Source organism: Chaetodon trifascialis, chromosome 21, assembly GCF_039877785.1.
Source record: "Chaetodon trifascialis isolate fChaTrf1 chromosome 21, fChaTrf1.hap1, whole genome shotgun sequence".
Classification (NCBI taxonomy): Eukaryota; Metazoa; Chordata; class Actinopteri; order Chaetodontiformes; family Chaetodontidae; genus Chaetodon; species Chaetodon trifascialis.
The window spans coordinates 10931545-10946804 of NC_092076.1; positions in this window are offsets into that span (position 1 = coordinate 10931545).

Below are 15260 nucleotides of genomic sequence, written 5' to 3' on the forward strand. Positions count from 1 at the left end.
CAATATGGTTCTGATGTTTAATAACACAACATTTTAATAGGCTATTGAATTAAGTCAGGGTTATTTACAGGGTTCGTACACATTTAACTATTCAATTCAAGCACTTTTCAGATCTTGAAAACATAGCATTAAAATTACAGCATACAGCAGTGTCAAGACTCATGGTTAAATGACATATATGTCAGTCCATAGTTTATATGGCAAGCGTTTGTCACTAAACGGTATCGTTTATTAACGGGTAATGTATGAACATTAATATGGGTTAAAATAGCCGGTTAATGTTACCTCCCGACGGCGCTCTCCCAGCCGGAGATAAACGAGCCGCCGGTGTCGCAAAACCTCTGGTCCCGTTGTCCAGGACCCCGGTCGTGTGTCTGTGCCTCGCTGCCTGCGTGTGTTGCTGTCACGGTTGCCTAGAGACAGACATCACACACCGGCGCTGCTCACAACACCCGCGCCTTTTAAAAATGTCCACTACACCCGATACTCCAGCACGTCCTCAACAGCCAAAACGCTTGCAAAAGTACAGACGTGAGTGGGAAGAGGCACATCCTTGGCTGCACAGCGTCAGTGGAGATGATTACTATTAGACTATTGTGGTTTGATTGATTGTTTAGGATGTTGAGTTTTTAAAGTCGGATGAAAGATCATTTATTTAATATACAGCAGTATCAGCCAATATAAATGGCCATTTAACGAACAAATCACACTAATGGATTAACAGTTAATAGATAAATATTGTTAAGAGAAAACGTTTATTTTTAAAATATACATACATTTCCAAAGAGCTGGAGGGAAATCTGAGATATAAGAAGCAAATGTCAGTTCCTGAAAGACTCCGAGACTAATTGGCTCAGATGCTGAAAAGAAATGACATGACCAAACTTGAAAATGGAATGGATCTGCTAAAATATGCCGAGTCATGTTATGTAATGCTTTGGGATTATGAATGTCAAATGACATCTTTAGCTGACTCTGTAACGACGATTAAGTCGTCCTGCTGATCAGTTTTGAGCTTTGACCTCTTCAGCTTCATCGATTTTAGTAAATATATGCTTGAATCCGAATTTGATGCGACAACACATTTCAACAAGTTGGGACAGGAGCAACTAAAGACTGGGAAAGTTGTGGAATGCTCCAAAAACACCTGTTTGGAACACCTCACAGGTAAACAGGTTCATTGGTAACAGGTGAGAGTGTCATGGCTGGGTATGAAAGGGGCGTCCTGGAAAGGCTCAGTCGTTCACAAGCAAGGATGGAGCAATGTTCACCACTTTGTGAACACATGATTGTATGAAGGAGATTACTACATGGGATCTTTGTGCTACTGATGTCAGTAAACACAGATCATTTGCGAATGATTGCGTTCTGTTTTTCCTTTTTTTGGAATCAGGGTTGAACATGTGGGTAGAATAAAATCAGTGTTCGTCTCTTGTATTTGACTCTTCGGTGTGTCACGTACTATCACAGCTGTTTGTTTCTGCAGCCCATCTCCAGAAGCTGATGTCGGATAAGAAGTGCGCAGCAGAGAAGAAGGCTGAGATGGAGGAAGTCATCACTCAGGTCGGTGTGAGCAAAATAAGATTAAAATGCTTCTTTTTGAGTCACTATGAGCAAAAGCTGTTTTGGAGTTTTAAATAATTCACTGCTCTCATTTTCCCTCCGATACAACCTTCAGTTGGACAACTACACCCAGCAGCAGCAGGAGCTGACTGATCTCTTCGGGAAATACAAGGTCAAGTTGCCCGCCACAGGAAATGACCTCACACCTCCCATCTCCTTCAGTCTGATGTTTCAGACGTCCCGGGCGGAATATGCCAGGGTAACATGAAGCCTAACGTCGTGGAGAATCTTTCACTTGATGTTTTCATAATGAGTATCAGCGTCGACTGAGTGGTGTAATCTAAATTTGCAGCTGTCTGAGGCCTGAAACAGCTCAGGGAATCTTCCTCAACTTCAAGCGTCTATTGGAGTTTAACCAGGGAAAACTGCCCTTTGCTGCTGCTCAGATCGTTTCCCAGACTAAAAATGTTGCTGAAGGGAAGTAAAACAAAAAGTAGAAGTAAAAAAAGTAAAAAAAAGAGCCAGACAAGCAAGCAGTATCTACAGGGCCAACAGAAACAGAAACACAACTGAGAGTCCACAGGCGTGCTCGCAGCTCTGTGAGGTGGTATTTTAGGCTTTGAGCTAAATGCTAACATTAGCATGATAACATGCTTACTATGACAATGTTAACATCCTGATGTTCAGCATGTGTAATGTTTACCATGTTCTCCATCTTAGTTTAGCATACTAGCATTGCTAACATTTGCTTAATGGCTAATTCACATCATATGGCCTGGGTGGTAAAGACGAAAGAATGCCATGCCGCTAGCCTCTGAACTGCGAGCGGAACAATTAGATTTGACTGATTGGAAATTGATGATATTTTACCGTACATGCACACATCCTAAAAATAGGGTATAGACATTTTTTATCACCTTGTCTCTGTAGTGTGTACCTAGTCAACACCCTCTTATGTTCACAGACTGCGAACAGAAAACAAAGGGCTGTAAAACGGCTCTGCAAAATCCTGTGCATCCACACAGCCTGTGAAAAGCATGCAGCATATGTAAACTCCAAACACTCAGGAGAAGATAAGCAACTGTATCCTGAGGAAATCACCTCTCCCTTAAAGCTTTACCGTAATGAGGCATCAAAGCTTGGTCTGCAGCCAAAAAATGAGATGTACCTGTGAGATTAAGGAGATTTTTAAGTGCTAATAAAGCCCCCGTAAAGACGCGTAACCTCAAAAGAATTTCATATCTATCAAATGACATCGCCACCCAGTTCTTCTATTTTGTAACTTCTTCAGCTTTAATTCCTTTGAATTCAGGCGAATAACAGGAAAACCTGACTAATAGTATAGAAAATATTTGAGAACAGTGCCCAGCCACCCATAAATCTACAGTTACCATTCCTCTTTTCATATCTCCACGCCTCATCCGACTTCCCCACACAGGTAAGCACTCCGCTGGAACATACTGTATTGATGTGTGCGGTACTCGAGTCAATAACAACACAAACTGGTGTGACTAGAAATGAGGAGACTGGCAAAATGGCACTGCAGTGACAACCAGGTGGTGGTTTGGTTTTGATAAATTAATAAATTCAGTAATCATACGTAAGATTTCAGCCTTGAAACAACCTGGCATCCTAAAAAGAGCTATCTAACAATAAAAATAAATAACAGCAATAATTTAATGAGGCTAAGACTCGAAAAGGCCTTAAAACATTGGTAGCTGCATTGTTGTTGATAAATGAAGTATATGATACATTATACAGTTTATATTCTAATATGAGTGTACAGCCCTTCTAACAACTTATTGAGGCTGTACTTGGGCACAGTAGCACTAGCTAAATGCTAACGTGTGCATGCTAACATGTTCACAATGGCAATGCTAATGTGCTAATGTTTAGAAAGTGTGATGTTAATAGTATGCATAATGGTCAACATGTTAGTGTGCCAACACTTGCTACTTAGCATTTAACATAAGTCAAAGCTGATGGGGATATTTTTCTGAGATATATTGACATGCACCATATATCAAGTTTTTGACCAGATGATGGCACTAAATAAAAAGGGCTAATAAAAGTTATTACAAATCATCTTATGGCGCCAGACAAAAAACTAGGGGATCATCAAAATCAGGAGTAGGGCTGTCAATTAATATCCTAAATTCTAATTTATATTCAAATTGTTGAAAAATCCATACATTCGAATATGTAAATGAATACTGGATTGTGGGAAAAAAGCATCATTGTTTTGGTGCCTGCTGAAAGAACTTCATGATGGACAGGAACCACACAATCAGAGTTTCCATTGTGCTGTACATTACTATTATTTATTTATTTTTACCAAGAACCAAGTCCGACATGTTTATGTCTACGTACTGTAGTAGTTTCAGTCAAAGTGTAAAAATATTAAACATTCCGACTCAATGTGCTGTTTCCCCCGCTGCTTCTCTGACGTCAGCTAGCTCTCTCGCTCCTCTCCCCATTCCGTGAATTGAAAGTTTATTTCAACCAGTCCAGAGTTAGTAATTGTTGCCGAAACATTAAAAAGGTGATCCAAGAAGGTTTTTGTCGAGTTTTATTTTGTTTTTGATGCATTTGAAGAAGTTTTTTAAAAAATGCTAAAATGACTGTTTTTTTGAATGGAGTCTGGTGGCTTTGGCGACAGCGCTACAACAGCTGTTTCTGCTTAAGCAAAACAGATCTTACTCATCAACAAAGAAGTCTCTCTGTATGGATTCTTTCCATAATAATGTCAGACACTTATTGTAGGGTAGCACAGTTGCATAAGTGGTCACACTTGTCGCCTCACAGCTAGAAGGCCCCCGGAATCTCGCTGTGGGCGCTGGTGGCGTGTCCTCCACCACGCCTTCGGTGCCTGCTGCTCGAGGAAAAAAGGGGGCCTTTCTGTGTGGAGTTTGCAAGGTTTCCTCCTTAAATAACTCCCACTAAAAACATGCAAGAAGATCACCAAAGGAAGGAGAACCGAAGCACCGAAGGAGAACTGGTCCCCGGGCGCCGGCGTCGGCTGGCGGCTGGCAGCCCACCGCTCCTGGTCTGCCGCGGAGGATCGACAGACCGAGGATGGGATAAATGCGGAGAAAATAATTTCACGGGAAGCATGCACTGTAAAAAAAAAAAAAAAAAAAAAAAAAAAAAAAAGATTAGGTGACCCGACATAACTATGTCAAGTCATCTTGTTGCTTTGACTGAGTTAATTTGAGTCAATTTATAGTGTCAAGTTTTTTACACTTCAAAACATGAGTTCATGCAACATACAGTCTGTTGACTCAACTTCCTGTATCAAGTAAGTTGAACTTAAAAATATTATTTGAGATAACTTTAAGAGATGTTGGTTGAATTTATTTGGCGCAACATGGAATACATAATTGATACAACTTGCGATTTGTTGACTCAACTTTCTGTATCAAGTGATGTGAACTGGAAAACATTACTTAAGAGAACCAAAAAAGATGTTGGTTGAACTTATTTTATCAAGTTAGGGCAACATTATTATTTTTTCTCATGCTTTACTGCCAAGTTACTTGAGTTTACGGAAACTGCTAGATTTCAAAATTTTAAGCAAAATAATATCTACAAAGAATCTCCATGAGAATTAGACAAACTAAATATTAACCCAAGAAAAAAATAGCTGAACAGACAATTCAATAAGGACCTTTATTTAACCCCCAACAAGTCCAACTTCAAGCAGCCTTGCTTCAAAATAAGTGTCAATGGATGTCGAGACATCAAAAAAGACCTTCCTTGGGACATATTAAAAAAATAGCCCTTATCCCCTCTAACACACTTTTGCTCACAACCTGAAATTACACTGTCCCACACATAAATAATAATAATAATAATATAATACATAAAAAGAAGAGCACCCATCCTTTGGGGAAAAGCAATAACTCTCCGAGTTCAACAGAGTCCTTTCTGAGTGAATGTTCAGAGTTGCTGCAGTAAATTCAATTCAATTCAATTCAATTCAATATACCTTTATTTGTCCCGCAAGGGGAAATTCCAATGTACAGCAGCACCAGTAAAAGATAGAATTAGGTAAAAAACAGCAAGTATCTACAAAAGAGTGTAATAAAAATAAGCATTATATAAAAATAAGCATTATCAAATTATAAATTGTATTTGCGGACTGTTAGGTACAGGATGTATTGCACAGATTATTGCACCAGCTATTGCCCAGATTATTGTACAGATCATTTACAAATGATTTACAGATAAATGCATGGATTATTGCACCAGTTTTTGCCCAGATTATTGCACAGGTAATTTACAGATGATTTACAGATAAATTATCAAAAAATTACTTTCAGCAGTTCTTGTTGTGTAGTCTGACAGCTGCAGGAAGGAATGACCTGTGATACCGCTCCTTCACACACTTTGGATGTAGCATCCTATCACTGATGGAGCTCCTCAGTGCAGTGAGTGTGTGTTGGAGTGGGTGGGACTCATTGTCTGTCATGGAGGACAGCTTGGCTGTCATCCTCCTCTCCCCCCCAAATTGCAAAGAGTCATAAAAACAAAAAAAAAATGTATCTGAGAAACTTGCTAAAAATGTTGAAAATGAAAACATTCAAACATTACTGAAATGTCCACTCTCTTGACAATTTCTCTATAACATCACATGGATTAGTGTTCCTCCAAACAGAGCAATAGAAATAAGTCAGAAAATGAAAACAAGGTGGACATATAATGGACAATTAGTGTGCGTTGGTTCGGCGAGGAGAAACACTTGCAGGACCACCTCATTGAGGGGCAGTTGCCCCAAACAGCACAGCCTACACTGAAGTGAAGTAACCCTGTACAGAAAAAAGAAAGAAAGAAAGAAAGATATACAACCGTTATCAGCACAAAACACACTAAGTTCAGTTTCCTTATTGTGTATGTGTATTTTTAGATGTGCAAATACTGTGCATCGCCACAAATCTCTGAAAAATTGCACAGTTCACAATTTAAAGCTTCCAGATTTTAATGTATCCTAACATGAAATAAACACGACTTTATTATAAAGTGGACACACTTGGCCATGTCACTCATCTGAATGGTAAGTGATTACATTGTAAAAACAGAAGCCACATGGCACAGCACTGACAAGAGCGAGAAAAAAGAGCTTCTCATGAGTGATGTGTGTACCGTTACATTTTGTATCCATGGCAACGCACAGCGGTGGCAGCCATAGACATAATATACGTAGACGCCTCATTACGTGCTGGAGCATAATCCAGCATCGCCGCCATATTGGGTGGGTCTCCGCTAGCACCAGAGCCAACCAAAGTCAACGTAAAGAGAGCAACTATGCCCCTATTTTATTTTATTTTATTTTATTTTATTTTATTTTATGTTATTTAGCTTCCCAGCCCCAGTTGCAAGCTTAACAGGGTAGTGTAAGACACTGGAATGACCTGGAATTTTAAAGCTTACTTTTCCAGGCCAATGAAGTGCCGAGGTTCTCACCCTCTGAAATGCACATCGCCTCTCCTTAATCCTAAAAACACTCATTGTGAAAAACTTTCTCTCTGCTTATCTCTGGTTCTCGGTTGCTGTTGTCTCTTGCTGTCGGACGCGCACCGGAAGTATTACCCGGAAGTACTGCCCCGCACACTCAAGTTCGAAGGTCAACGGTCGCCATATTGTGCACGGAGCGAATAGGAAGCGTCAGTCAATGAGGCGTCTACGTATATTATGTCTATGGTGGCAGCTGCCAGATGGAGATCAGACCCGGGTTTTATTGGTCAACAGGAAAGGAGCTATATGCCGATCTCTAGCGGGTCGGCTAGCATTAAAAAACCCGCATCGACCCCGCTTATTTCATTGGGGAAGCGGCTCATGGTTACCGGGCTGACACGTTTTTTTTCTAATTCAAACTCGGTCGACCCGCTTTCAGGGCTCCTTTCCCACTGGCCAAAAAACCCACACGCAGCCGATGGGCTGCGTGGCCGTTCACCCCCACTGCTACGCGTTGCCATGGATACAGAGTGTAACGGCACATCTGAAAACAATCACCTATAACTACGTGTTTATACAGCATCTAACTCTACATAAAAAATATCCATACACTACGGCAGTGGTCAGTGTTTTTCCACTCCTCTTCCTCGTGGAACATAGGTTGCTCTGTTATTTCGCTGCCTTGTCAATCCTGTGCCAGGTTGTTTGAGTGCGAGCAAAGCCTCTTGTACAAGTCGCAACGTCACGTATATTAGCGGGTTGATCCAGGTATAATATTCCCACAGTTGACACATTTTTCCGTAATAATAAATACAAGTCTCGCACTGTTTCACTCCTATAAGAGTACACTGTCGGTGCCGAATACTTGTTACAGTCGAATATGAGGCTCAACCCTACATTAACTTGCTGTTTCACTCTGGCGGCGCTAGCTAGCTAGCTAGCGCTACATGTATTTCCGAAAAAGAACGAACATGAAATATTCATCACAGGTTTAATATCTTGACGGATCATTTGAGATGGAGAGACATTAGACGACCAATGCACATTACCAACAGATGAACTAACTAAGCTAAAATAATTTTAAATGTACTTACTGGACAGCCGAGGTAAAAAAGATGGCGGCCGGCTCGATATAAAGTTCAACACTGCGCGTGACGTCACATTGCGGGCGCATGCGTGTTGGTTGAAATGCCCACGACGTATTTGCTGAAGTTAACTGAATGGATTATCATGGGTTTTTGATGAGTTTCCGCGCTTTTTTCAAGTTGAAGTTGTTTGAACTCTTCTTACTTTGTTGTAATGGGCAGAGTTCTCTCAGGTTGACAGCAATAGTCCTTCTGACTAAAAGCCCAAATCCCTTTTAACAGTGTAGTTCTTCTGTGTCCCGCTCTGAGCTCACGCAGAAACCTGAAATTTGACTTAAAAGTGTTCCTCGATACCGGTCGATGAGTCTTCTTTCACACATGTACACGGACAGTCAATCTGGTTGTATGTGAACGTGCAGGATAGCAGACCTCCACCTGCCCAGCACGATCACGGGACTCTGCCGTTCACCTCAGGCGCACGAGGACATCGTTTGCATGAAACTGTGGCCACGTAAGATTCATTATGGAAAAAGTACACATTTGAATAACATGCCTAAAACTCAGTTATAGTTTATGATCTTTTTGTAAAATCTACGGAGAAATATAACTGTTTTTGACAGTGTGGCAGTCGCTTTCGTCCCGAAGTGAGGACTCTAACGGGACGCTGCGGGGCTCGCCGAACCGCAGTCAAAAATCCACAAATTTAAAGTTATCTCGCTTTTTCTCCAAAATCTGCGTCGGTCCGCGCGTTTCGATCTCGGAAAGTAATCAGTATGCTCTGCTGAGTAATTCGGCTTAAAGAATTGACCATGAGAAGGTTTTTAAAGTGTTTTTTCAGTGCTTCATCAATTGCTTATTAGATCAGGCGAATTGAACTGCGTTCGTCTATGGCTCATCGAAGCTATGGCTTGTTGGGTGCTTCCTGACATTAACGGATCATTAATGTCGCGTCTTAGCTGACATATTTGTGTTCTATATTTGTTTTATTTTGTATGGGGCAGCAATCTCTCCACATAATTGGCTGTTCAAGGTCAATTATAGGTAGGGTTGCCACCCGTCCCGTAAAACACGGAATCGTCCTTTAATTGACAATTAAATGTTGCGTCCCTATTGAATTAATACGGGACGCGATTTGTTCCGTATTTTCACAAATGTCCAATACACATGTCTGTCACACACACATCAACACTAAATCTAACAATAATAAACAAACTAAAATACAGGAAATACTAAGGCCAGCAAAATTGTCGTGAGGGGATCCACGCAGGACCCCGGTCGTGCGTCTGTGGCTGCGTCCCAATTCAGGGGCTGCATCCTTCGGAGGACCCTTCCTACGCGGCCCACGGAGGACGCGGAGGCTCCTCCGTCGGCCGCATCAACCATCGGTAAATGGGACCATACGTAGACGCCTCATTGACTGACGCTTCCTATTGGAGCTGACGTTCAGCGCGGCCGCCATCTTGGATGGGTCTCCTATGCGCCCCCCTTTATTTCTACGGAGGAAAGTGTATGTCCAGCTACTTTAATCCTCACGACTCCTCTAATTTTTACCCGATTTTCACACGGTTTGGTTTGTTATAAACGTCAGAGATGTAGTTATGATACAGGACGCTGTCACACATTAAAAACAAATGCTTTCATGCTGAAATACTTTGTTAAAGAGCATAATACAGTCATATGGTATGGCATATTAATAAATGTATGAATGAATTAATTTTAGATTTTAATAAAGAAACAGTTTGATTGTTCATTTGATTCTCTCTCTCTCTCTCTCTCTCTCTCTCTCTCTCACACACACACACACACACATACACACACACACACACACACACACACACACAAAATCATGACCCTTCTGTACACACCAATAACACAGTTGAGTTTATTTAATGTAAAGTTAAGCACAGGCACATGCACGCGTGCACGCACACACACAACACACGCACAAAAACCAGACATCTCGCATAACCTGTTGACATGCGTATCAAACAAACTGTCGAAACGAGGAAGGTTTTGTCTTTTTGGCCAACTCATCATGTGTGTCGGCCCACAGTCCACTGCTGCTTTCAAACACACACACACACACACACACACACACACACACACACACACACACACACCCCGTCTGGCCTGACGTGTCTAAATTTAAACAACTGTTCACAGCTTTAGGATGACAAAGATTCTATAATAGCCTGGACTGAAACTGCTGATGTTTGTGATATACACTGATTTTAACACATACATACATAAAAGCTCCCATATATACCTGCTCAGTACATTTTTTCCTTCTTTCTTTTTTTTTTTTAAGGCCTGGAAAAGTAAGCTTTAAAGGTCCAGGTCATTCCAGTGTCTTACACTACCCTGTTAAGCTTGTAACTGGGGCTGGGAAGCTAAATAAAATAAAATAAATAAATAAAATAGGGGCATAGTTGCTCTCTTTACGTTGACTTTGGTTGGCTCTGGTGCTAGCAGAGACCCACCCAATATGTCGGCGACACTGGATTATGCTCCAGCACGTAATGAGGCGTCTACGTATATTATGTCTATGGTACCCCGCCTCTCGCCTATCCCACAGCTGGGATAGGCTCCAGCCCCCTTGCAACCCCAAAAGGGATAGTCAGGTATAGACGATGGATGAATGGAACAGGAGCAACTAAAGACTAGGAAAGTTGATGAATGCTCCAAAAACACCTGTTTGGAACATTCCACAGGTAAACAGGTTGATTGGTAACAGGTGATAGTATCATGATTGGGTATGAAAGGGGCATCCTGGAAAGGCTCAGTCTTTCACAAGCGAGGATGAAGGGAGGTTCACCACTTTGTGAACACATGAGAATTCCCTTCAATAAACGTATGTCATGTTCCTGAGGTGCCTCATGTCTTCATGACTGCTGCTCAGAGGATTTCCAAGCAGTAACAGACAGAGGTCCATTTAGGCTGGTTGGAGGCTCTATGAGACATTATTGATCTCTCAGTGAGCCTGGTGGTCCTCAGCTGTACAGAGGATGGGAGGAGGTTTAATTTTTATTGATTTATCTTATTCAAACACAAACAAAATAATGTTCCTGGACTGAATCTGGTAAAGAACTATTTTTCAGCTCATTTTCAGGACTTAGGAAAAGCAAAGTGCCCACAAAACAGCACATCAGTATGTTGTTCTATAGGACCAATGCAACGTGCAAACTTTTGACTGAAATGAATTGATTGTTTTCACAGTATGGTTAGTTCTGGTCAAAGCTGATCATAAGTCATCACAAGCTGAATCACACAAAGGGCTCCCTCTTGTGCTCATTGTCAGCTACTGCAGGGACATTCCAGTTACCGCTGAGATTGAGTCGTGTTTGCATGCTTCATGAGCACGTCAGTAACGCTGCCACTTCCAGCAGTGCACATGAAGGCAACACTTGTTCTTCTCAGCTGCAGCCCACTGACTTCTGATTAACTTCAGCAATCCTTGTAGGATTAGTGATCAGTGACAGCTCATTTGGAGGAACAAAACTGAGCTCTGACATCCAATTTGCCTGTAATGCACAAGATGCTTAAGGAGCCACTTGCTTTGTTTTTCCACCTGCTAACAACAAAAACAACATTTGCTTGTGCAGTCATCACATACGGTTTTGTGAGATTTCCACAACACATTGCTTGTAAACTCCGATGATATTTGCATCACTTTTGATGGCAGAGGTCAGAGGATATTTTGGGACCAGTCCATTTCAGCATCACAGTATTTATTCATTTCAAGCTTGGAGTCTGTCCAGTGTTTGATAGAGCCACAGTTTAAATGTTTTGGTCTCTGGTGGCACCTTTTATGGCCATTACTCTCAAACTTTAATATGAGCTCCGTTCAGTAGTATGCATAGCAAAAAACTAAAATATAAAACTGATATTGATATTTTATTTCAATGTCAGCCTGCTACTTAGTCACATTCATGCATGTAGTGTGCGTACATTATCCACGATTATCCAGCATATCAATTATTTTGTAACTCAAAATAGACTTAATGTATTGGCACAGCATTTTGAACAGACATGCACAGTCCCCGGAGGATGAATGCATATGATGATCATTTGACGTTTGATCAAGTGTCCCCATGAGGTGGATTTGGTGGGTTTAAGAGAAATCTCTCAACAGCTATTGAATGGATTGCCATGACATTTGGTGCAAATATTCATGTGCCCCTCAGTAATAATTTTGGTGATCCTCTGAGCTTAGCACCACCAGCTGGTCATCATTTTAATTTGTATAATGCTTTTATCAGCTGTACTTTGTGTCAAGTGCTAATTAGCAAAAGTCCCCTTGATAACACACTTATTACTGATCATGGTAGACATCATGCCTGCTACACAACACTACATACATATAGAGTCTCAGAGTGGCCAAACGTGAATGCACACCAGACCTGAGGTGAAATCTGACTCACTGTCTTATTTAATTTAGTTGGTGTGTTATTAGAAAACTAGTTTCTCCATGCACTAGTTAGACCTGCTGTGCACAGAATAAACACGCCAAGCACTGGCTTTGAGATTTATGTCTGTGTCTCTTCTTATTGGCCCTTGTGCTCTGTGGGTCTGCTCCTTTCCATAAATATCTCCTTTACAAAACCACCACTGACATGTAGTTGTGAGTTCGATTGATATCTGCACACAAGAGCTGCTCCAGCGCATATTTCACACTCTTCAAGGCAACAAGACACAGTCAAACCTCCGTAAAAACATCCCTACAAAACCTCATTAAAGGTACAGTATGTGTATTTTTGTATCAGCCGATGTGCAGTAAATTTAAAAGGGATAAATAAACAAAGAACTTGTTTTGAACATTTTTTATGCAGTGTCAAAAAATGCAGCCGGGTTGACAGTCCTGTTTTTCTTCTTCTTCTTTACATTTTTGGATTGTAATAGCCTGCAAAGTTCCTGCTTGCAGCATGTCAGCGTTTGTGTTTGTGAGTTTATTTTTGCTATAAAGTTGTATATCTGTGTCCCTCAGGTTCTCTGTCCTTCTGCTCAATGATGCTGTTTGAGATCCATGATCGTTCCAAGGCGTTGGCCAACAATTCTGCCACATTTGGATTTTTCTTTGACAAATATGATTTTGAGCTGTGTGATGGCATTGAAGAGGGCAAATATATTTGGGCTTTTTGTGCTTCACTGATATTTGTGCTTGGCTCTCCTGCATCTACTGCCATCGTCTGGGAGATGTTCAAGGCACACAGGAGTGGGACCCCCTTCACACCAAACAGTTTTTTCATACTGAACCTCTCCATAACGGATTTTGTCTTCTTGGTCTTCATCCCTCCTGGATTATTAAATCACTTCATCTGGAAAAACTGGCTGATTGAAGCGAGTTGGAATGGTATTTACGCCTTGAACACGTGCGGGAGACCCCTCCTGATGGCTTGCATCTGTCTGGACTGTTACCTGGCTGTGGTTCATCCAATCACCTACCACAAGAGGAAAAGTCTGACTTCCAGGGTTGTGATGGCTGGCATTGTTTGGACTTTTACGGTTGCTTCTGGGATTGCGTACTTTCTTTTTTACAAGTTATTCACAACCAGCTTTTTCATTGTACCATATATGACAGCAATTGTAATCATTGTGATCTGTGATTCTTTCATCCTTCATGTACTAGTTAAGTCTGAGCCTGGCAGAAAAAACATCCACCCGCAGAAGCAAAGAGCCATTCAGACCCTCGTCAACAGCCTGGTGATAACAGTCTTCTCTTACCTTCCTCCTGTAATCCTGATGCCAGTTGGGAATTCTGTAATCAGCAGTTTCACTAACTTGCACTGTGCTATTGGTATCCCGATAACCATTACTTCCACTTCGGGATCTGCCATCATGCCTATACTCCACCTAAACAATAATGGGAAATTGAATTGTTTCAAGCTTGCATGGTGCAGAAAGTCTTAATTCCCCCTCCGACAAAATCAGGTGATGCAGAAGCTAAGAAGCATTTTGACTTTTACAAATCAAGTTTCAGCCAGCTCTGATTTTCAAGTTAAAATAGAAAGCTTGTCAGGCCTGTCAGGTCTCTTTATGACATGTGTTTATTCTTTCCTTGATTTCACTGTTTAATGTCATGTTGTGCTTGTGTCTTCTTCATTTACTCTTATATGTTGCATGTGTGGTATGTGTTTAAAATGAAATAACAGTGGAAAACAAACTATGAAAACATATTTAAAAGCTGCATGTGTGCATTAGAACCTGTATTTAAACCAGTCTTGATGTTGTATTAGAAATGAATAGTTGAATGTCTTACAATGTGAAATTTACAATAAAGCTGTTGAGCTCAGTTGTTTTGCTCATGATCACTGATGGTAAACCACATTTCCTCCACAGTGAGAACAGGTGAACACTGGAGGAAGGCTGTTCATCTCCCAGCATGCCCCAGAGATGAGATAACTGTGGAGCTCTCGGAAGAAAATTACATCTGGGTTACCACTGGAAGATTTATCTGCATAATTAGCAAGATATGCAATTGTTTCAATTAGCAGTACTAAGCCATGAACAGTGGATATTAAAAAAAGAGTATAAAACAACATTGCAGATCTACTGGTTTTTGAAAACAGATAAAACAGAATAAAATACACTATTTTGCATTGCAGTCTTCTCCATCTAATTTTCTACTATTTTCATAATCTCAGATTGTGACAGTAATCTCACAAAACAAATTAAAAGTGCAATAAGATGTGAGAAACTGTCTATTTACAAGCTCATCAGCTGCACCACTTTGTGAAATTTGCAAAGCCTTTTTCCTCCATAATGGATTTACATGAGGTTCCTCGTGTACAATGATCTCTCACACATGTAAATGCTGAAGGCAGACAGATCATCTTTCACGACAGTTGTACTCACGCAGGTGTGCAGGTAAAAACAAACATTTACATACTGTGGTGCTGAAGATGTGTGCTGAAAAAAAGCATATTCCAACATATTATAAGTGATTTTAGAGCATTTAATAATGATATATTTTATATTCATTGAGACAGAAGCGGCTGTTTTTTTTTCTTTTTTCTGTTATGATGCTCTTACAATTCATAGAATACCTGAAACTTTATTGATAAAAGTGTTGCATTACAACATCACAAAAAGTACAGATAGATAGATAGATAGATAGATAGATAGATAGATAGATAGATAGATAGATAGATAGATAGATAG